We start from the raw sequence: 23,994 nt of genomic DNA on the forward strand, positions 1-23,994 counted from the left end.
TCTCCCCCCCTTCCCAAAATGCATATGCTGCAGTTTGTACAGACACCATGTGGCACATGGCATAACATCTTGTGGAAACAATATACTCACTTCTGTTGTTAACTATATTAACTGATATTAACTATGTGTGCTCATTGCACTCTAAGAATCCTTTCCTGGATCAATGATGCCATTACTACAAACATCACTAGAACTATAACATCCTCTATCATTCTTACCTGCATTAAATTTCATCTTATATCTGTTGGTGCAACTTTTTCCAGAAGGCCACAGTTAGTTCCCATTATTTTATTCAGTACAGTTACACTGGTATTTTTGTTTCAGGACAGAAAAAACTTGTTTGTCTTTATTTCCCTCCCTCTTGCTTATAGATGCAGTCACTGGTTTAAACGTGCTACAGCTCGCAGTTGACAGCTGTGTAGGTTTCTTTTCCAGTATTCTAGAAATTACAGTTTGCCTTTCACAACTCCTACTACATGCCACTCCTACTGCTCAGTTGTTAGGCAGCAAAGCACATTAAAAAAATAAAAGAAATAGAAGTCTCAACTCAGTTAAAAAAAAAAAAATACGCCACTGAAAAGCCACATCACTGGTTCAGAAAAGGTCATATTCATACCTGGCCAACCGAGCGTTTAGTATTTCAAGGACTTTGTGGACCTACACCGCAAGGTAACGTTCCCCTGCCATGTTGTTGTGGGGAAATGCAGTGACACACTGTCAGGCAGTCACAGTAAATGCAACTCTTTGAAAAGTTAGCTTGCCACCAAGTAGTATTCTATTTACCTGGACTATAAAAATCTGTTTTGGTTAGTTTGTTTAGTTAGTAGGGCTCGTTGAAATATTCTGTAGCAGAAAGAGTTAACTATGTGGTACTACTCTTTAACTGAAATGTAAAGATTTTTTCTCAGGGACAGTAAATATTTACTGAAAATGGGGGGGTGGCAATGAAAAAAAATAAAATCAAAGAATTTTTCATTTTCCTGCACATCCTAGAAAGGTTTTGCCTTGATTCATTTTATTTGACAGTCATTTAGTCTTTGAAAGACACAGCTTATTTCAAATTAGAACAAAACCACAACAATTAAAAAAAAGAGAGAGTTCTCAGAGTAACAGTTTTGCCTCCTGACTGATAATTTGCTTTTAAGACCTCTGCATTTTTTGACTTCACAAATGATCTGCTGAATGGCCTTGTACAAGTTACTTATCCTCTTTATGCCTCAGAGCAGATACAGCTGAGAGAGATATACACGAGCTATAACCATGTGCCATTATGCCTGTGCAATGCAGTGTGTCAGCCTGAGCATCATCTTATTTTACCTACATGGGGTGCATCCATGCACATTTTGCTTACCTAGACAAGTCTCCCATTTGCGATTTCTAATAAGAAGGGTAAGGAACATATATTGTAACTGGTCAAAGTTTAGAGGAATAACCCCTCACTCTTTGCACCAAACAACAATCACCATCTTTCCCTCCATCTCCTGTGATTCAGATTCTTGGAAGTAGAGCTGCAGACCTGCTGATAAGGCAACGGGTAGTTGTTTTCAAATATCTGAGGTACTGCTTTCAGCTGCATAAGATCTCCTGTTTCATGACAGCAAGAAAATTCAATACCTGTTTTGATGCAATAGCAGACAGATGTGATTGAAATGGCAAATACGCTCTAAAAAGAACGGCCACATCCTAGGAGGGCAGGGGGCACAAGTATGTGGGCAGCTGCCCTGGGGATGTGGGTCTAAGTGGCAAGACCTTGTAAATAACACTTTCAGATGCTTTATTTCCAGCTGCCTCTGAGACTGTGAAGTTGCTACACCTCTAGTTGTTGCAGTCAAAAGGCACCTTCTAGTTATGATGCATCCCTTCTGAGGAAGCTGGAGGTTTAGGTGAGCTTTCCTGCTTGAGTGAAGACCTTTCCTGCTAACTACAGATCTATATACATGTTATCCATCGTGCCACCCTGGAAGCACTTAATCTATTAACTGCAGAATGCTAGAGGATATTACTGTACACAAATGCAAAGTCAGAAAGATTATATTAAGCACATGTTAGGATACCTGACATTAACTGCAGCATGTTTACACAGTATATCTTCCCACAGCTTGTCTGCTACAAATGCCTTTGCTGAAGTGGCAGGTTTCCTTTTCACAGTTACCTGATAGAGATGTGAGCAGGAAAAGACTCTCGAAGCTGCAACTCTGTGCTAGCCATATGTTACTTGCAGATGCAGAAGACTTACCTATTAAAATTCAGAGCAGCTGTGTTCAATGATAAAATGATAACTAGTATCAGCTCTTTCTCCGGGGAGCTGAGCCACCATCATCTGTATAAGGGAAAAACAGTGAACTGAATGGAAAGTCATAGACAGTCAGAGGAAGGACACAGAATCCCAGGAACTGATTTTGTTTGCAACATTTATTCAATCAGCTCACTAGGTGAGGAATCCTTAAAGGACCTGCACACTCCACAAAATCTGGCTGATTCTAGTACATCCTCAGCACTTTCTTCACTCTGTGTACATGGAAATCTCCCTTTTGAAGTTGCCATTCCTATTAGAAGCACTTTTATAATCTTATCCCTTCCAGTTTCAGATTCTGTTCATCACCCACTATTTAACCAGCAGCTGATCCTCTGTAGTTGTAAGGGCAGCCAACAAAGGTCTTCCTGCTTTTCTTCTGCTACTCTTTATTACAACTGGAGCTGAAAACTGAGATGACACATCAAAAAGTTCTGGTCTGGATTTCAAATCTCACAGTATTCAGGCGATTGTTGATTCCCTGGTTTTGGATTCAGACCTCTTAAAGTTAGTCACCAATAGTTCATTTGACCTCTGGATATCAAGTTCCCTCACAGTATCTTTGGCTACACAATGCTTAGCCATTTTTCTCCAAATCAGCTCTTACATGCTGCCCCTCACCCTGGTGACAGGTCTCTGGTAGCATTTGACAAGGACTTCCAGTACTTGCCCTTGTTTTGCTCTCACAGTTGCAGTCATCCTTTCCACCATGGCAACAAGAGGGTGTTACATGGGCCAGCTGACTGCTCTATGCTGGGCTGCATATGCTCCACTTCTGATCCATCTTCTCTTGAGTGATATTGTTTTCATTAAGGAATCAAATCCATTAGTGGAAGGAAGCTAAGGACATAATGCATCTTCAGTGTTTCTTTTTGTGAACGTTTATTTTCTTCCTCTCTTGTAATTCTTCAATTTACTTTAATTGAGCTCTGAAATAAAAATCACTCAGGCTTACTTGGCAAGTGTGACTGGTGTTCTCAAGATGAATCCTCTCACCAGTAAAGCTACAAGCATCCACCCTAGTGGGCTCATGTGTCAGCCTTCGGCCACTGAAGGATGCAGCCTGGCATGGGCTGTCAGGGTTGGATGAGTAAGCAACAAACTTTTTTTTCATGCCACTGTGCACAGATATACTCCTCTCTGAGAATTCTGGTGATTTTCTTATTTCTTCTCCTCTTGGGCAGCAAGTACAAAGTGTGGTGGCAAGAAGGCAGAATGAGCCCTCATAGTTTCTCCCTGCTTTGGGCACAGCAGTCTACACAATCCCAACACGTAGAGCATCTCCATCTAGTTTTCTCCAAGATCTCCTCTCTCCTGCTGTGGGAGGTCTCTGCTGCTTGCATTTCACTGTGAGCTCCAGATCCAAAGATGCCCTCGATCAATGCCTGGAGAACATTAAGTCGTGATCAACATGCTTTTGATCAGTGTTTAATCAACTGCAAATCTGAAGTCTCAGAAATGATTTTCCCCACATGCTGTGTTTTTGCAGTTCCTAACATAAATGTGAAAGGCTTCAAGAAACACAGCTAGGGATGAATGGCTGCAGTATTCACAAGTCTCTTGTTCTTTGTAATTCTCTTCTCATGTCAGGACAGGAGACTCACAAGCCTTTCTTCATTTTAATATGTGTTGTTGCCATCATATTTCTAAATGACAACCTCGGCCTTTCCCTATTGATATTACCACTCGGATCAAAATGTGTAGGTGACATGCCATCCTCTGCATCTCTCTGTAAAATGATATTTTCATTCTTCAGTTTTAGATGAAAGCTGGTGTGGTCAGGAACTGTGCTTCACTTGTCAGTCAGTGCCTACCAGTAACTGAGTAGTAATTTGTGACTGGGAGTAATGACAGTTTTTCTCAGGAATGTAGACATCAACTGACTCATTGGAATTGCATCATGACAGTGGCCAGCAGAGATGTATCAGAACAAATCACAGCCATCACAAGTAGGCATATGGCAGAAACCCTACCAGAGCACCCAACACTATTGGAACCATAAACTCTTAACAATTCTTATATTTGAAGGCAGTTCAAGCATTCTATGCCAGTTTTGTGCTTAGAGTTTACTAATATGTTGTGGCTGTAATTATGAAGATCAACAACCTTCCCTTCATACAAGTATATACCCTTAAGCTATTCTCTTCTCTTACTATCCTTACTTTCCTCAAGACCTATGTGTCAGTTATACTTCCTTTTATTTACCCTAGTTTTCATTCCTGTAACTGCTCTCTACATTTGCTCAGTCCCCCCAGATGCTTCCAATTGACATACTATTTCACTTAACTCCCTCTCCTCCCTCATAAATCAGACATTTTTGGAAGCCTGTCTTTCTTGTATGGTCGTGTGCTAATACACAACCTGACAATGAAAATCCATGGCTTTTTGGTTTTCACAGCAAGCTTTATCACTTGACTCTGCCCTTACCAAACAAATAAACAAGGCAAGAAAACCTTCATTTGTGCCTTCTGAGCCAAGGTTCAGTATTGTCTGTACAATGAGACACTATCTATTCAGAGAAGCCATAAAAAAAAATGAGCAAGACAGAAGAAACCATAATGTGCATTTAAAACCAGGGGAACAACGAAAAGCCCAGCAGAATGAATAGTTAGGACTAGTCAGTACAGAGCCTGACCAACTTTTCTATTCAACATGCATTTCATGTATTCTCAAAAAAAAAAGTATAAATTTCTAGTGGTCTGAGAAAACTCCACTAGCTGTTAAATACTATGTTCACAAGGTCTTTTGCCTTGTAGCCTTCTAAAACCTGAGAAATATTAGATTTTTGCATGCTACTGAATCAATTCAGAGACACAAGCACAATGCATTTTGCTTCTGAACAGAGTTGTAACAAGTAGAACAAACTGAACAGAATTTAAATCTAACGTGCAAGAGCAGGGCATTTTTATTACAGTAAATGTATGAGAACTGTTGGTTGATGTGTTGGGGGGTTGGTTTTGTTTGTTTGTTTATGAGTTTTTCTGGTTTTGTTGATTTTAAAGCAGATTCCATGTAGGAGAATTCCTGTTTTCTTTTGAGACACAGCTAATTCAAAAGTTAAACTTAAAGACCACAGCATGGCAGTGAATAGGAGACACCAACCTTGTTCACAGACCACAGCTACACAGAAGGAAGAAAAGATAGATAAAAGGGAAACTCACTGATTATTTCTATTTTTTTTCTCTTTCTCATAGACAACCATAGCAGACAATGCTGGAGATGGATACATTTGAAAAACTATAAGTGTAAGGTGCAATGAAGCAGCAATCTCATAGGTGCAGAACATAATCACACAAAATAAGGAAATTATAAACATAACATAAATTGCTATGCAACCAGTGAAGATTGAAAAGATTAAAACTGTAAATGCGACAAAGAGTGAAAGAACATGGATTACTAAAACATTAAAGTGCAGAAAACCTGTAGTTTTTCACATCAGTTAAAATGGAAGTTGAATTTCTCCAGCTGTCATTCTGGGTGTTTTTGTGTAAATTGATTAGCAGTAACAATGGCTGCTTTTAAAAAAAACCAAACCAACCCCCCTCAAAAGATAAAAGCAACCCAAAAAACCCATACTAAAGCAAATCTCAACAACCAAAAAAATCTCAAAAAACCTGTTTTAGCATGATTCTGTAAAACAGAGTCAAGTTTTATAATTAGAAATACAGACCTTACTTTTGATTACTGCTTCTTTTCTCTTTTATAAAGTGCATAGAAGACACTTAAAGTCATAGGGGAAGAGAGGAAAAGAAAGAATCAATTGTTTTGTTGATCAGATTGCTCTGAACATAGTCAAAAGATCTTGCAGTTCAAACAGAGAAGAGTTTGGATGCTAATGTTTTATTTGCTCCCGGAGATAGTCTGGGTTGCTCAGGAGAAGAAATTTATTACTGGCAGAGCCAGGATGCAGCTGATTTTCCATTATCTGCTATTACTGGGCAGTGGAAGAGCCATGAGCAAATAAAAGCATCCAGGTCTGCCTGCTCTCAGGCGAGTTAACCCCAACCTGAGCATGCAGAACCGCAAGTTCCTGAAAAAGATCAACAGCCCCGTGGCCTCCCCCAGCCCTGCACCTCCACCTCCTTGCTTTTGTGACAAGGGCAGTAATAAAGCAAGGCTTCATTATCACGTAGGGTGAGGAGTGGAGGCTGGGGCTCGGCTACAGAGCAGGAAGGGAGACCCGTATTATGAAACTGGGAAGCCACACACAGTGTGTACAGGATGCAGCATGACTGACTTTGTTTTTCTTTTAAGATGGAACCAAATTACTTCGTAAGGAACATTTGCATCAGACAACAGTAATAAACTCACAGGCTTTGATGTGTCACTGACACTGCCCTTACTCCCTTAAACAGCAAGGCACACTGCAGACCCTCAGATGAAAGCCGAACGGATTTGGAGAAAGGCACAGCAGCCAATAACAGGTTTCAGTGTAGTAGTCAGACTCCCAAATCTCAGCCAAATCACGTACACCTGGTTTTTCGGACCTCACTCAGCCAGAATATTCCCTTCTTCTAGACTTCTAGTAAAATAAAACTCCTGAGGACTTAAAGTGAAAGACTAAAAGGATTTTATGTCACCAAACTTTCGCACAGAAAGGAAAAAAAGGAGAAAAATAAAGTGGGAAGGAAACCCCTGACAAACAGGTGATCTGTAGCAAACCGCATGTTAAGAGGCAAACTAGGTCCCAGTCCTGGCCAGCCATCCTGTGAAGAGGGCAGAGGAGTTGGTAAACCCACAGGAGGTGACCTACCCACCCTCACAGCCCAGCCAGCACATGCCAGTTAGTCCTTGTGCTGCTCACAGAGACCATGTTAACTTTTTCTTTGACTGCTTAGGATAGGAAAACATTATGTCTTACATAGATTTTCAGCATGTAATCAAATTATTTTTCCGGAGCTTTATGCAATCAGAGACATTATGGTCAGTATTTTGGGAGAAGTACCTTACATTTTAGTGTCTCTATTACTGGTAGTTGACCTCAGCCCATGCACAGCCATGAACAGTAGCCTACATTTGCATTAATTGTGGCTGTCAGTTATGTTTAGATTGTCCTATGGCTCTCTTTGTACAAATTGCAGAGCATATAGCCAACTTTTCATCTATCTGACTATGCAGATAGGTGCTGTCAGTCATTGAGGAAGTTTTCCTCAGAGCTGATTCCAGAATGGAGGTATTAGTCCATATCACAGAGCCTACACACAGAGCAACAGATACTAAGGCAACTCACAACAGTCCAGGCAGCACAGAAAGCACAGAGAGCTCTGTCCCCTAAATAGACAGCTCTAAGTTACAGGTCTGATTTTTCATAGTTTCCAACCTGTAAGAACACAAATTGCTAAACACACTACCTTTACCAGTCTAGAAAGAAGAATCTTAGTTATAAGGAAGTAAACAGACACTAACATAATTGAAATCCAAAGGCATACAACATTAATATTAGTCTTGTATGTAACACCCAAATCTCTGTAAATTACAGTTTGCACAAGTGAAATCCACCTCGTATCAGAGCAGAGCTGTTTGAACTGACTGGCATTGATACCAGGCTAACAGAAACACTGATGTGCACAGATGCAGCAGAGCTGTTCCATGAGCACTGCAGGCTCATATCTGCAAACAGTGAGAACAATAGGGAGTTTTCCAGCTCTGGGAAAGGGCTTTATATCTGAATCATAGCAGTTGTAAGGCTAAAGATCAACAGAAGATGCAGTAGCAGTAATACACTGCTTGTTTTGTGTGTTCTGGACTCTCCTATGCACCATCACCCCTCATGGCTCAAGGCCTGGACAGCTGTTCCATCCTGGTGCCCACTCTTGCAGACATACCCCGAAGAAGTGACCCAAGATTAGCTACCCATCAGGATTTGTACCATATGACTCAGTCATATACCAGTACTTTTACTGATATCTACATTTCACCTTATTATTATTAAAGGCATGAGATCACCAATAAAATAGAAGTTTAATTTATTTTTTTTAGTGGTTTAGCCAGTTTCAGCTAAATCTACAGTCAACATGTTTTTCTTCACCCCCTGGCATTATCACTCACTTTACGTATCCTATACTGCTAAAGCACATCATGCCTCTGCTGATGTCAGTAACAATCAAAACAAAAATGTATGCAACAAAAATCTACACATCAGGCCCTCACCTCTAGCAGAAAAAGCCTGCATCTATTCCCACTGAAATTCATCCACCTCTCAGGGGCCAAACAGCAACAGCTCAAGAAGCAAGGGTTCACAGCTAAGCAATAGTTTAAGATGAGATTTGTAGAGACTTTGACTTTCTACCACCTTCCAGTTTACTCAGCTTGATTTCTCTCATGTTTCAAATAAAAAAAGACATATGACAGCTCAAAGTATTCACAATAAGTTTCACAGCCAAATATATGACTGATCCTATTGAAAGGACACCAAATAAAACAACTGATACAAACAGTTTGATGCAATAGATAAAAATTGGATTACTTACAGCCCTAGCAGTCTTCCATCATCTTCTACAGCAGAGTGGTTTCCAATTAAAGTTACATATTTTAGTAAAGCTTGTTGTTCGTGTTAAGAAAGAGCACAGTAAAAAAAAAAGTGGGAAGCACAGATATCTGTTTAGGATTAACCCCTACCTTTGTAGTAACAAAAGTATTCCAACTCCCTGCCTCACACTACAGGGCTCTGAAGAGCAAATGAGCTGTGTCATCTCTCTCGCATGCAGGGCAAACTCACAACATCTGGCTAAGCAATAAGATACTCTCCCACCAGAAACTCATCATGCAAAGCTCTTGCAATTAAGCCAATCTGTTTTACCTCACTACTGCTGTAGCTCAGCCCCACTGTTATAACTCTTTCTTGTTTGTATCCTTTGTGGGGCTCTTATTTATACAACATAAATATACATTGTATAGTCAATGAGTACAGCTATTTTTGAAAACGGACTGAATCAGTTTCATAGAGTAACAGAAGTGTAAAATAACAGCAGAGGCTGAAAAATTGAAATTACATATCAAGGCATACCTTAGAAGAGCATCCTTAAAGTTCTAAAGCCAAGTACTTAAAAAAGTTACAAAATATTAAAATTAGATTTGTTTATGAAACTTCTTTGAGGGTCTTCTTGTGGATATATGGTATGATAAAGTCCTTAATTACATGATCACATACAATTGATTCTTCTGGACCCAGTTCCTTTCACTGCATGAAATAGACAATGTTCACTTAACAAGAAATTATTCAATTTTTTGGCTTTTTTTTTTCTATATTGCTCAATATCTGGCCCATAATTTAGACACAGTATAATAGTGTATTACTGCTATAAGGAGAGATTTATTAATTTTTTTACTCACTTATTTTATCCTGCATATTACACTGACATTCAGCTCTCCAACTGGCAAAGATAATTTTAACATGCCCCCGGTATGAGAATAGAATGAGCCAGAATGCAAATGCAAAAGTGGGACAAGAATTGATAAAGTACAAAATAACCTATACTTTCTGGTTTCTGGTACAAGATGTGTATATTCTGATTTTTTTCATTCCCTTCTCTCAATGACTCTTTACAAATGTTAAAACAGAAGGTGATAAGCACAGAAGTCTATTTAACCATCTGAACACTGAAAGTGAAGTTTCAAACAAGTTAAATTTTACTGTCTCATCACTCTTATTTTGCACACAGAGAAAGCAAGTTTAAATTCCAACCTAGGTAAACTAGTGCAAAGTCCTATGTGGACACCACAACAATGGTAAAGTACCCTTCAGTATTTTTATTACCTCTATAACATTCTTTGGCATTCACACTTCAGTTTTTACTTCAGACCTCTGTAAGAAAAGTTCAAATTTCTGTAAGGACTTCCATAACCAAAACACATTTTGAAAAATATTGCATAATTGAGCTAGATTGATGTGACTTTGTGTACACCCTGCAAGATGGTTTACTTTCAGAACTCTCCACTTAGATCAGTTGCTAGATTCTCATGAAATACTCAAAGTTTTGGTCATTCTACTTTTGGTCATTCCTGCCTTACTCAAATCTATGGGAACCTGTAATTTCTTCATTCTTTTCTTAAAGCCAGTTTTAATATGAGACTGTAACTAATATATTGATCACAGGCTTCCTGTTTTGAGTTCTTTTGGAATAGATGTCATTGGAAGCTCCAGTCTCATGTGATCAAAAGCTCAGGTCAGCACTGCATTATACACCTTCAGACTAAACCACTACAGTTCAGCCAAACTATTAAAGACTTGTGTTTGACAGAGCCCTTGATAAATGGGCCACTGCCAGAAACTGCACAGTGAAAATGAGAACACCAGCTGAACACAAAAATTGCTGGTAAGATAGAAGATTGTAGAGGTTTCTGGGGATATTTTCCAAATGAAATATTTTCATGCCCTCTATGAACCTGGCTCACCTCCCTATCACTGAACATGACGACTGGCTGTAGTCATCAGTGACTTATGTGATTTTATATTGATCCAAAGTCGGTGGCCTGGAGCTCTTCCTTAAAGATCATTTAACTACCACAACTGAGTTTTCATCTCTACCTTCAGTCTTGGCTCATCTCAGACAGACAGTAACAGCTTTTAGGAAAATGTCTTTTGGGTAAGGGGGAAATGACAAAATAACCTCTGTTATCAAGGATAGAATTACAGAACCATAGAAACATTTATATTGGAAAAGACCTTTAAGATCACCATTAACCCAGCACTGCCAAGCCCACCACTAAACCATGTCTCTAAGTGCCACATCTACAGATTTTTTAAATGCCTCCAGGGACAGTGCCTCAACCATTTCTCTCGGCAACCTATCCCAATATGTGATAACCTTGATTCTAAATGTTCATTTCAAAGTTGACTGATGCTGGACTTTGATACAGCTGAAAATTTGTTGTATCCAGCACTTGGAGAGTAAACTGCATTTAGGCAATGTATACTCAGGGATCCCTCTATGTAATTACAGTAATTACAGGTGATCTTAATTTGTTTATCTTAAAATCAATGAGCTATGTGCATAAAATGTGAAGTTGAACAATTTCCAGTGCACTGGTTTATGAACAAAGGCAAACAAGTCAAAGTCCAATAAATGTCATAACAGCTTATTGTTTTAAATATCAAGTGACAACATCTGCATCCATCATGAATTCCATGTCTGTGTTCAAGCACTCATATGGTAGTAAGATAAAGGTTTTGCATAGGATTTTAAGAAAAACATTTTAAGCTTTCAGACTATGGGAGGTAAAGCAGCAAAGAAAATTCACAGCCTCTCAGCACAACTTGCTATACAATTAATTTGATCTAGGAAGAGAGTATTTACAGGGTAATTTGCAATATGTAAACTGTTAAGCACAAAATGGCACTCTTTAAGTCATTAAACACAATTCACCTTCATTACAGGCACAGTTGGGATCCAGGGATTTCTTTTTTTGTGAGTATGAGCAGAAAAAAAGGTTGTTGTCAGGAGGATGAATTCTGTAGAATTTAATCAGGTCGAATACCAAGTATAAGTGATCAAAATTATGTTTGATCAACACAACTCACTAAATATTTCTTCTCAACAAGACTCTGATATTAAACTTATTAATGCACTCAGGAATTCACCTTTAAAGTGTAACTCTAGGAGCACAAACCAGTTAATGTGATCACAGTCAAATAGCAATTAGGTTTCATCAAGACTGATATAATGGTATTTTTCTTCATGCTAGATAAACTGTTAGTTAAGGGACTATATCATCATTTCACATGCTCTCTGGTTTTAATAAGCATACAGACTTGAAAAAGCCCAATAGCGGCTGCTTTTTAGCATGTTTTAATCATCCCAAGTAGTAATTTCTAAACTGAAGTCTAGGACAACGTACAGATTTAACTGTTTCACTGCATGGTTTTAAAGATTCAAATTCAGTTTTTCTTGCTCTGATTTATACATCTCTAAGAGCAAACAACATTTGCCTAAGGATCTTGGACCTAATTAAGTATAAATTGTCTTTCCTCATGTGAAATCCATGCTGATTTCTACCAGCAGAAAGTCTAGATGCAAGTACCAAACACTACAGTCTTGTCTATAATTTCGAAAAGATAGATGGGCCGATGGGCAGGTTCATTTGTATGCGCAGTTTCCAGGAGAGCTCTCCCAAACTACATAATTGAAGCCTATGCATGTGATTTCCCATCTGTGCTCACAATCTAAAGACTAAATTCAATGTCCTTATGACACTGTTGTTTTGCACAAACAGAAATAACTCCACTGTCAGTACTTATCTAGAAGGCAGTGGGGCTGAGTCTTATTCATATGGATGTCAAGCACAAACAAGAAAAGTGTTTCTGACCACAGGAAACCCTCAAAAAACAGGTCAAGTCAGCCTCCTTTAAGGACTCAGGAGACTTTCACTCTAAAGTGTAAAAGGTGCAATGAGAAAATAGAATTTTCTTTTCCTGATAGATGTGAAGATGGAATCACGACTGCCTTACCTTCTTATTTGGAGCAGATATGGTCTAGTGAACCTACGGCACACAACTCAGACTCAAAAAACATTATTAGACAAAACATTACTTGTAAGAAGAGAACTGACAACTGCCAGTGATTTTGATTAAGTAAAGAGAAAGAAATAGCCTATTATTTCCCAGCATCCAACTGAAATACAATTCCTAGCACCTGGACTTTAAGAAATAATGGGAGGTATTCTGAATCTTTCTTTGATTATTTTTTAATTTTAATTGAACTATATAGTGTATCTTGAAAATGCTATTTCTTGGACTACATGGTTATGGCAAGGCAGTTTTTAAAAAGTTTCTGTATCTTAGCTTATGGAGTTATTGACATCTCTAACAGTTTCATTGATGTAAAGAAATTAATAGAATGACGCAAATTTTTTTAGAATTCCAGATAAATTAAAATCACGGAAACATAGGACAGAAGGGATCTCAAGAGAGCACTTAGTTGAACTCCCTGCAAGAAGGAAGAATTAAGAATATTTAAATCATCCTTACCATATTTAAACTGTTCTTAAAACTGCTGATTAAGGAGTTTACCAGAATGCTGCTGTGTAAACCACTGCAATTTCTGAACACACAGAATTCAGAAGTTAAGCAGATTTATTTTTTATATCATTGCAGGCCGCTGATCATAATTATTCACAACTTAAAAATATCTGGATAATATATTAAAGACCTGTATTTCTTGCAAGTCTTCTACTTTGTGGGATAATTAAGCAGTGTTTTTTCAAACTTTCCTCAGATGCTACATTTCATGGACCTCTTATCATTGTTGCAGCTTCCCTTACAAATTTTTCTATATGTATACATCTTCTGTAGAGTGTGGTGTTCAGAATTATTTACCATTTAAAGCTTCAGCCATGCTTATCAGAGCAATACAGATACCTCTTATTTCTAATGTGACATTTCTGTTAGTACACCCCAAAACAAGACCTGCCTTTTTTTTTTGCAACACTATCACACTCCTTGCTTACAACTTAAGACTGTAATCCATTATAACTCCTAGCATGTATTCTGAACTTTCTAACTGCTCTGTTTCTGGCTGCACCTACTGATTTTAGTCTTGTTGACACCAAGCCATTTCTTCAATTTATCAACATGTCTTTGAATTACAGTTTTGCCTTTCAAAGTGCTTGCAGCCAAACCCTTGTATTTTAGTGTCACCCACAAGTGATGTAACTGTATTCTATATTTCATTGTACAAGATACTAGTGAAAATAATAAAAGAGCTGAGTGTAGAACTGGTCCCTATAGATATTGACTTGAAATTCCCTAGTGCTTGAATCTTTTAGCAAGATGTGCATTCCCATTACAGTCATCGTATGAGGACTACCCTTTCCAAATCCCTTTAGGAAAGTAATGCTAGATAATACCAGATTCTTTATGAAAGATATATCCCATCTACAATTTTGTGCTGAACCACTTATTATTATCTTCCATGAAGAAACTAGTTCCTTTTAAATAGATAACTTTAGAATATTTGTGGGGATTGAACAGTCTATAATTACTCATATCCTCATTTTCCTTTTTTTTTTTTTAATTTTTGAAAGGAAGATTTCATGTTCACTCTTCACAAGTTCGCAAAATTACTCAGAAATTATTTTGAATAATTTTATACCTACCTACCTATAAGGTAGGTTTCCTTGAGTACTCTAAAATGAACACTACTCTAAAATGAACACCCTCTGCTGACTTAAACCTTACCTAAATATTCTTTAAAGTGCTTGCTCTCTTTTCTGTTTCTTGTGTTAAAATGATTTTGTTAAAAATCTGGTCAGAGAAGATGAAAAAGGTGACATTCATGGTTTTTATTTGCCTATTCTATTAGCTATTTACTTTCCTGTTCTGTTAAAGATCTATCTTTCTTTTTTATTATTTCTTTCTCTTTATTACCTAATACTTTTTATGCTGCTTTCCTTTTACCTTTTAGATCTTTCAAAATTTACATCCATGACAAGAAGTTAATTAAAAACAAAGGCAGTTCTTCATAAATAGTGTCTGCTATCTTCGGAGTTCGTTGGCAAACTTCTCTTAATGTTAATCTCACTTTACCCTTGTCTGATTTAGAACAATATAGAATGATGCAGTTTCCATCAAGGCATTTTATAAGACCTCAGTTTCTGGTGACATGGTTTCACTAACTAAACTGAGGAAGGCTGGCTGATGTTCCCACTGTTCCACAGCTCAGTGACTCCCTGTTCTCAGCATCCTGCACTTGCAGTACTATAAGCACTGGCAGTTTTACACACACACTGGCACAAAGCATTTGGCTTGAAGCCATATCCTGTGCAAGCTAGTGAGTGTGAGAACTTCTTTTTGTTTTCAATTTTAACACACATCTTGTCCTCTCTGGTCCTGTAGAGAATCACAGTGTAAATAAATACGAAATGCCAAATTGTTCAATACCTATATAATTATATATATTTACACTAATGACTTGTGTGACATGATGTAGGAACTCATGGAAGAAAATTACTCTTCAATCCCTACTGTAGCAATAGAACACCACTTGTCTGGGGGTGAGAGATGGTTAAAAGAAGGGCAAACTAGAAGTTAGGATGACAGACAGTGTAGAACAAAAAATTGTAGATTGTTCCTGCTTTAGCACTGCAGCAAGACTGCGATGAAAATTTTAAAACATTACTAGTTTTAAGTCCAGTTAATTATTTACTAGTAATAAAAATAATTTCAGCTGATACATCTGCCCTAGAATTCCTTGATATGTTTTTGTACTGCAACCATATTTTTCTTCTTTATTTAAAACTAATTTTGTCCTTGATGTTCCCCTTCTCCCCACCTTGAACCACTGGGAGTATACTCACTCACTTAACATGGAGAAAAAAAAAAAAAAAAGGGAAAATTTGTCATGAAGCAATTGTAAGGAATCTCTTTTTCAACAGCAAACTAGAAAATTCACTAAAGGCTGGAAGAGCAGGGTTTCTGGTTCCAGTCCCACTTGCAAAAATTCCTATGGAAATCTCTGGACTTTTAGATAAATGGAAATTGTTTCAATTCCTTGCCCTTTTTCTCATGGAAATATACCCTTGATGACTGAAAGTTTGGTCTGAATGTTAAAGTATTTCTAACTGTTACGATGTCCCTTTATTAAAAGACAATCAAATTCCCAGAATTTCTTTGCCCAATGAGTAGAGTACAAGTGTGCATAGGTAAGGAGTGAACTGTTTTGTACAAAAAGATTTCTAGATAGTAGAGGGGAAGCAAGAGGAAAAGCAGGGATGATAAGATAGACTGACTCTGCATTATGCAGAATGAAAAGAAAGAAAACTGCCCCATCCTTCTTCTCAAAACCAACCCAAACTCAGCACAGAGACAAGAAACACTGCCAGAAGTGTTTACTAGCAGTTTTTCAGTACTTTTTCCAAAAATTATCTGTTCACTTTTTACATATTTGATTCAACAGTCTATCCCTATACAGTAAACAACATATGTTTAAATTTAGGCCCATATGTAAAGCCTAGCAATAGCAATAAGCTTATACTTCATGCAGAATTGCAGTCATACTACATAGACAATAAATTAGGGATGCTTTTTCAAAGTAACCAGAAACTGTTAGCATTTTGCATTTGTTGTTAGCGTTTTCCTCAGCCATAAATACAGAAAGTTTAAAAGTCTAATTCCTCATCTGCTCATATCATAATTCCAGTCATGTAATATCTTGTTGTCCTAGCCCAAATGAAGTCTGTGTAAGTATAAAGTGTGTCTGGTCACATATTCCCTGAAGTTATGAATAGCATGTCACTGGTTCCAGTCCTGAACTCCTGTGTGATTTGACATAAAATGGCAAGTTCTACAGACTAGAAGTGGCTATATTTCAGAGACAAAAATGTTATACAAATATAACTCTGCAAGGAAAGTTGGAATCTTGGGAGTACAGAAAGAGGTATCAACGTTAGGTATTATTTCAAGGGCCAAATTCACAGCATCACAAATATTGTCGACGCTGCAGACTTCATAAATTATTATAACTTCAAAAACCTCTAAATATTTCATGAACTAAATTGTATAATCTGGCCAACATTTACTGCAAACCAAATAAGTAACTAAGCTGCCCATTAATTCAGAGAGCAGAGTGTGATAATAAAACTGCTCTTAAAAATGGGAGTTGTTGTGAATGGCTGTTTTTAACATTTTAATAAGCATCATTAACTTCATATGAAAGGTTTATAAACATTTACTTTGCAAACCTTCTCTATTAGCAATAGGATAGATTTCCTTGCTTGTTCTTACAGAGTTTCCCTTCTTAAATTGTGAACTGAAAGTAGGCAGTGTGTAGCCCAAACTTCACTGCAAACCTTCAGACTGTAATAAATACAAACCTTGTCCCTTTCCTGAGATCTAGTTCCAACACATGCCATAAGATGGTCACTTATATTCCACAGAGCTCACTTTGGATATTTTCCTTCTTTGTCTGTTGCTCATCAGGCAAAACCTTCCTTCTCCTTCTATTTAATGGAATAAACCTATTAGCAGTCAATCGTTAACTCCTAGGGGCTCAATTCAGTGAAGAAAAAATTACCTCCACGTTCGTCTGCTGTGAGATTTCCTGATGGCTCTGCAGATGAAGAGTCTGATCAAAACAGCTTGTGTGGAAATAATAAAAGGGATACATTGCAGTTACATGGAACTTTCTTACTTTAGGATCTTCAAGTATTAAATAATGAAACTTCACCCCACCCATGTGCAATAGGTAAAAACTATGAACGCTGCACGGAAGGATAACTGAGGTGTGCTGAGTTGAAAGGTGCTTCCAAGAGAAAACTGTAAATTGTTGCCAGACTGGGGATTAAAGTTGCTCAGGAAGTCATTTGGTCTACACAGTTTATCACACAGCACTTCGATTCTGCAGTTAAAAGTTTTAACCGTGCACAATTCTCCTTTATTTTTCCTGTGTGAGGGACCCCAGTTCTTCACTATTCTTTCCTATGCTCCTTTCTTGCCCATGTCCACCTCAGGGTGGGGTGCATTGCCCCTGATGAGCAGAGGAATGTCACTAAGTACAGAAGTCTATATATCATATACCCAGCATTTCCTGACAAGTGTTATGGAAACGGGAAATTTCAAGGAACACTGAGTGCTTTGTGTGCTGGACTGGACTGGAAATAACACAGCTGAGTTTACTGTCACAGAATTTCTAATGAAGTCGTTGCTCTCATTTGTTCTTACAGCATGATCTGTTGCTGCTGGGGAGGCATTTTATCTGTTAATCAAAATTAGGCCAGGAGTGCATTTTTGTCGGTAGCGAGGACATGATCCTTTAAGAGATTTAAGAAATACTGGCAAAAGACTTACTGCAGACAAACAAGTATCAAATTAAAGGTACTTTTTGTTGGCATTGCTTGTTTTGCTCACAAACCTCTGTATCAATTATACTGTCAAACCTACTTTTTTTTAGCCTGGTTTCTAAGGAAAGGAATAATGTAATCATGCTGCCAGCCTGTCTGTCAGTCCTGACCCTAATGATCTTGAACCTGCCAGCCAATTTCAACCACATCTGACAATGCCTTCGGGATACAGGTCTCAAAAATCTTCCTCTCCTAGGAGTTTAATGAAAATCAGGAGTTGGTAGATGAGAGAAAATGACCATATTAATCCTTTCTCTGAGGAAAAGACATGGAGAAAAGAGGCTTTCTTTATTCAGTTGGCAGCGGCTAGTTGGGCAGTCGCATGTGTGTGTGGACTGCCTGATCAGCACAGCTTGCCAGTCAGCACAAATACACGTTTGCAGAGCAGAAAGCCAAAATGTGTATAAAGGGAGGGCAGAGAGAGGGTGGGAGGGGGCACAGAACTGTGAGGAGCATAGGAAAAGTGTGTGACATTGCAATACTGGGTGATTTGAGGAACATGAGATGGGGATGGGGTATGGACAGGGATACAGGAAATGGGAAGGGGGGAAGATTGTAAGCATCTTTGGGAGAGAAGGATGAAATGGGGCACTGGGTTTGTGGAGGAGACCTGCAGATATTGTAGGCAGCGCTGTCATGGGCTGGCTTACTGAGTGGAGGAGATGTAGGTTAATTAAACCTGCTGCTTCTGGAATCATTTATTATATTACCTGCAGCTTCTCCACTATAAAGGTTGGCTGCTATATGCCTGGATAGCATAGTGTAGGACAGGCTTTACACAGGAGTGGCTTTAAAATACAAGAGGGGCATTAAAAGGACCATGCTTTTTGCTTTTTTCATGGTGGGCAAATAGGTAATGAGTCAGTTCAGCTAAGGAGAATGATTTAGTGATTGATCTAAGTGTCAGGTTTGAAATCACTGCTGTAGACTCCTTGAAGTTACAAGGTCACCTCAGTCCTTCATTGTTCCAAGGAAGAAAAATTAAGTGCCGTGCAGTTACCACATCTGGTCCTGGCCTTTAAAAATGAAGGCCTATTTGTTCTACATGGATTAGAAAAAATCTGAGGAACCTGCTCATGTTTTCACACCCCCTAGCACTATGTAGCAACCTGTACAACATAGATTTGTTTGTTTAGCTGCATCCAGCTGATAAAATATATTACAAATAGATAAAATATGTATAGACATATATTACAGAGAGATCTGTAATATAGGTTACAATATGAATGAGCATACGATCTATACTGAAAAATGAGAGAACACTGTTAATGCCAGTGCTAAACATTAGTTCTCTACACTGTGTGTGAACAGATTTTCAGACTGCTGATAATTCACCCCTGCCCTGACACACACATGAAATCCTCTCTTCACTTACTTTACTAGTAGTCAGAGTAACAGTGTAATGTTCAAGTCAAATATCAATATAGATTAATTTACGTCAATCTCTGTGCCACAATGGTCACCACAAAGATTCAGTTGAAGCTAACATGATCACACGGAGTTTTATCTGAATTCCATCCAAATCCACATATTTGGGTTTTCATGAACTGCCACATTCAGAGAGAATAACTTTACTGAAAACACCCAAACAGCATTGTTCATCAGGTCTGCTATGACACTGTGTGTCAGCGTGAGCTGCACACTGGCCAAACATGGAGTCTAAACAAATCTCTTATTACCAAAGGTTATCTTGCCACTGTCTATTCTTGCTTCTTGCTGATACAGTACCCAGGGAACAATGGGGTACTCGTCCATGACTGAGACTACAATGTACTGCAGAAACTGTACCTGTACCACAGTACTAATAATAAACATTGGACTCTGGAACTGTCAGTGCCTACCATGCTAGCACTATGTTCACTCTTGTCAGATTCCTGTTTTTAGAGAAAGAAGTCAGATTCAACCACTTCACACTGAACACTAATGAAAAAGAAATAAACCAAAGTGGAAAAACTAATTTCATACCACTTTTAAAATAAACTTAACAGAAGAGAGAGTAAACCAAGTAATAGCTACTAGCGTTTCCTGTAAGCTACTTTGATAAGAAATCAAAGCAAATCAGGGAAGCATGTTTCTCCAATATAGGGAATGTAGCTATAATAACTGTTACATTAACCAAAGCAAATTGAGAAAGCCTCCAAATCTGTGACTTGTCTCCACACGTCAAAAGGAGCATCTGGTCCTATGATTTGCTGAGAATGAGATACTCAGCTTAACGTAGGGGAGGGCTGTAAGTGAATTGTGAACAAAGGACAGAGCTATCTGAGTGCTGAAGGTGTCTGTTTTAAGTTCAGTGTAATCTTTGCTCTTGCGCCTTCTTTGTTTGAATGCATACCTTCAGATGGGGGACACAGAAAAAGGTCTAAAAGAAAGGAACATCAGGTACTGTTGAAACTCATTTAAATTGCAATCTGCAATGGGTATGAACTTAGGTTGCTGACATGGTTATAGCATCCAAAGCGTCCATTGAGAGGGGCCTTAGCAAAAATCTGTGTGCTTCCAATCACAGATAAGGCTTGACTTTTTTTCTTACATGGTCTATATTCTGTATGAAGGCATTGCTCCTGAAAGAGATAAACTAGTAACAGGGAGCTGGGCAAGGCACAGAGCAGATGAAGAATGGGCAAATTCCACACGCACAGCCCTACAGGAAAACCTGCACTGCTCCTGCTCTCTTCTAATCCAAAGGCTTACTGAGCGCGCCAGAGCTTCCCAGCTGTCCCTCTAAGGGGATGGGTAAGAAATACCCTATGAGAACTTTCACACAGAGTTTTGCTCTTGAATAGCTAATGTACTTCAAGGTACTGCCAGTTTATCCACAGTTTACATTTTGTCTCTGGATTTCCAAAACTCATCTTGAACTATCTCTACATATCCTTCCCAGTTTTCTATTACTTCAATTAATATTAACCTGTTAATATTGACCTGTAATTTCTTTGCCTTTATAGGACTCCCATGGATAATGGTTACTGTTTGCTCTCATCCTGTTTTTTACACTTATCTGCAAAACACCTTCTCACCTTCCTATTCCAGAGCATTGAGCTAGTTCTCATGTAAAACTTTCCTCTTTGATTCAGCCAAGGACTGACCATATTTATCTTTCCTTTCCCTTTCCTTTAGCTTGCAAAAATCCTGCTTGCTTGCATTTTTTGCCTTTTGAAAACTTAGTTTTCTTTCCTTGTCCTTGACTCCAGTATTCTTTTAAGATGTTTCTCTACTTGTGCAAAGTTGAGCTAGGACATGGCCAGGTCTGCAGAAGTGGTTTTATTCACTCATTTATTTTATGATGAAATAAGAAATCTCTGTCCCTTACAAAGTGGGTAGGATAAAATGCAAAAAGCAAGGGAAATGAAGAAACACCCTGTATGTAATACAAAGGAGGAATACACCTTGCAGGGAAAAGGAATCTGGAGAATCTCTGCCAAGAAATCAGAACATGCGCAAAGGGCTAAAAAGATTGATGCAGTTGATTTCTTCAATAAAGGACACCTTAGTTTTTACAACCATGGACTCTAAAAATGAGATAATGCACGTATTTTCAATATCCTCTTAACACACAGCTATCTTAAACCACAAAGCTCCCTATCCCCGCATTTTCCAGCATATCCAGTCTCTTCTACTTTCATGTGTTTTTAACCCCAAACTAAACTCCAAATAAAATAAAGGTACATATTCCATCCTCATCTGGCTATCTCCCTTTTCAGAGGCTCTTAGAGGTCAAACACCAAGACTTCTAAACTTAGCTGTATCAGCTTGTGATATGCACTTCTTCCCTGCAGCAGATGCAAGGGCTAACACTGAAATGCTTTTAGAGTGAGAGACTTGGAAGAGGCTAGAAACCCTTCAGTGATCTGTATGTATTGTTTCATTCAACTTTGCTCCCAGTATCACAGTCTTAAACATGCAACTTTTTTTATTAAAAGTGCTTCTCTATTGTTTATCCCTATTGTAATTCATACTGATTTCAAGCAAGAGACTATCCAAAAAAGGGGAGAGAAAGGAAGACACATCAGATCTTTAACAGTTGTAAATAGTTATTGGTTTATCGAAGCTTTACTGAAGCTGACAAAGCCAGGCTAGATCTAGACCAAAGCCATGCTGGGTGTTCTCAGCCTGAATGGCACTGAAGTCCAGGTGTTTCTCAATGTGCCTTGATATGGACAGGAAAATATTTTATGTGCAGTGAAGACACCATGACTTGAGCAAAAAGCACACATAATACTTTTGGAGTTTAGATGTGAAAACACTTTGTGGTCTCATTCAGTTAGATTTATTTCACTGCTGACTCCCTAATATTCAGTCTAATACTATAAAAATTATCCATCCTGTCTTATCAAAAGAGCTGATGTCCTCCAGAAATACCTGAAAGGAAATGCAATTAAAGAGGTCTCCCCTCCTCCTAAAGCAAAATAGAGCCTATTTTTAAAAAAATATTTTTCTGGTGGTTTTACTGATTGTTTTTATAGCATCCTGTGTGAATAGCAAGTTTTATAACAACAGAGGGTCATTAGCCCGTGTCTAAGGACAAAAGATAGTGCAATCTAACCCTCAGTAAGTCAGTAAACAATTCTATGCAGAGAAATAAGACAATTGATGGTAGAAAAATTCAATGGAGTGATGCTTCTTGGTGCATTTTAGATATGTATTACTTTGTCTATACACTGATTGCCTTGAAACAGGGCATGAACAAGGCATGTGTAAGGCACTATGAATAGCTGATATTCTTACATGAGCATTTTATTAAGATGATGTAATTTACCAAAAGGTTATCTTTTTGGGATAGTCACTTCTTTTTGATACTGCCTGAACAAGGAGCCTCTCACCCAAAGAAGTGACCTTTGAAAAAGCAGTGTCACCTCTCTGACAAAATGTGCAATAAGCCACGTTCTTCCACGATGCCATAGGATCGTGCACTATAGGTGCTCTGCAAAGTGCTCTTCTGACTGGGGACAACTGGTCAGAGAATGGGAGTCCAGATAAACAAAAGCCTGAAATAAAGCATTAGTCCTCACCTCAGCTACTTCAGCCCTGTGTTCATCGCCACAATTAAGCACAGAGGTAAGGTGAGGGTAAAATGAAGGTGAAATGTCTCTCATCTTGAAGCCAATGTTAGTTTTGCCAATTTCTTGAGTAAGGACAATGTTTCATCTCAAAGTATACTTAAAGTGTAGTAGATACTGCAATATTTTGCTGATCCCTTGTCTTTTTAGGCTTTTTAGATATTTTTATTTTTTTTTTCTTCCCAATAAGAAATCTATTTCTGCAGCCTCAGTCATGATACTGCTTTTCTCATTTTCTGGAGAGTTCACATTTATCTGGAAAGTAGCTAGGACTAAGACTAATGAAAAACATCTGAGAAATGCTTTTTCTTATCACAGTGGAGCCAAAAAACTGTTAAACAAAACAAACTAGCTCCTTTTTTGGGTATGAAGCGTCCTCTTGTATAGCAACTGTTTTGCATTTTATGTGTTGAATGGAGCCAATCAGAAAATCCAAACAGATAATTTTCCACTTTTCTATATATCTATTATTTGCAATTTGTGAAACATTCAGTTAACTGTTGGTTTACTTGAGATGATCTTTGGAAACCTACCAAAATTCATTCTAAGTAAGTAATTGTTCAAAAAGTGGTCCTAAAAATGGCTTAAGAGCTACTTCATCTTTCCTTAAGCAGTAACACCATGTTTAAAATGTTTGAGTGATCAAATCAGGAGCTATAAACAGAAACCTGTTTGATTTATAAGACCAAAAAAAAAAGAAAAAATTATAAAGAACTCATATCTAGAAATAAGTTTTATGACCTGCTTAATAAATATGGAGAGAGCTAGGTTAATATAAAAATTTATTTGTAATACATGGTTCAAACA

Source organism: Pseudopipra pipra, chromosome 8 (genome assembly GCF_036250125.1).
Source record: "Pseudopipra pipra isolate bDixPip1 chromosome 8, bDixPip1.hap1, whole genome shotgun sequence".
Lineage (NCBI taxonomy): Eukaryota > Metazoa > Chordata > Aves > Passeriformes > Pipridae > Pseudopipra > Pseudopipra pipra.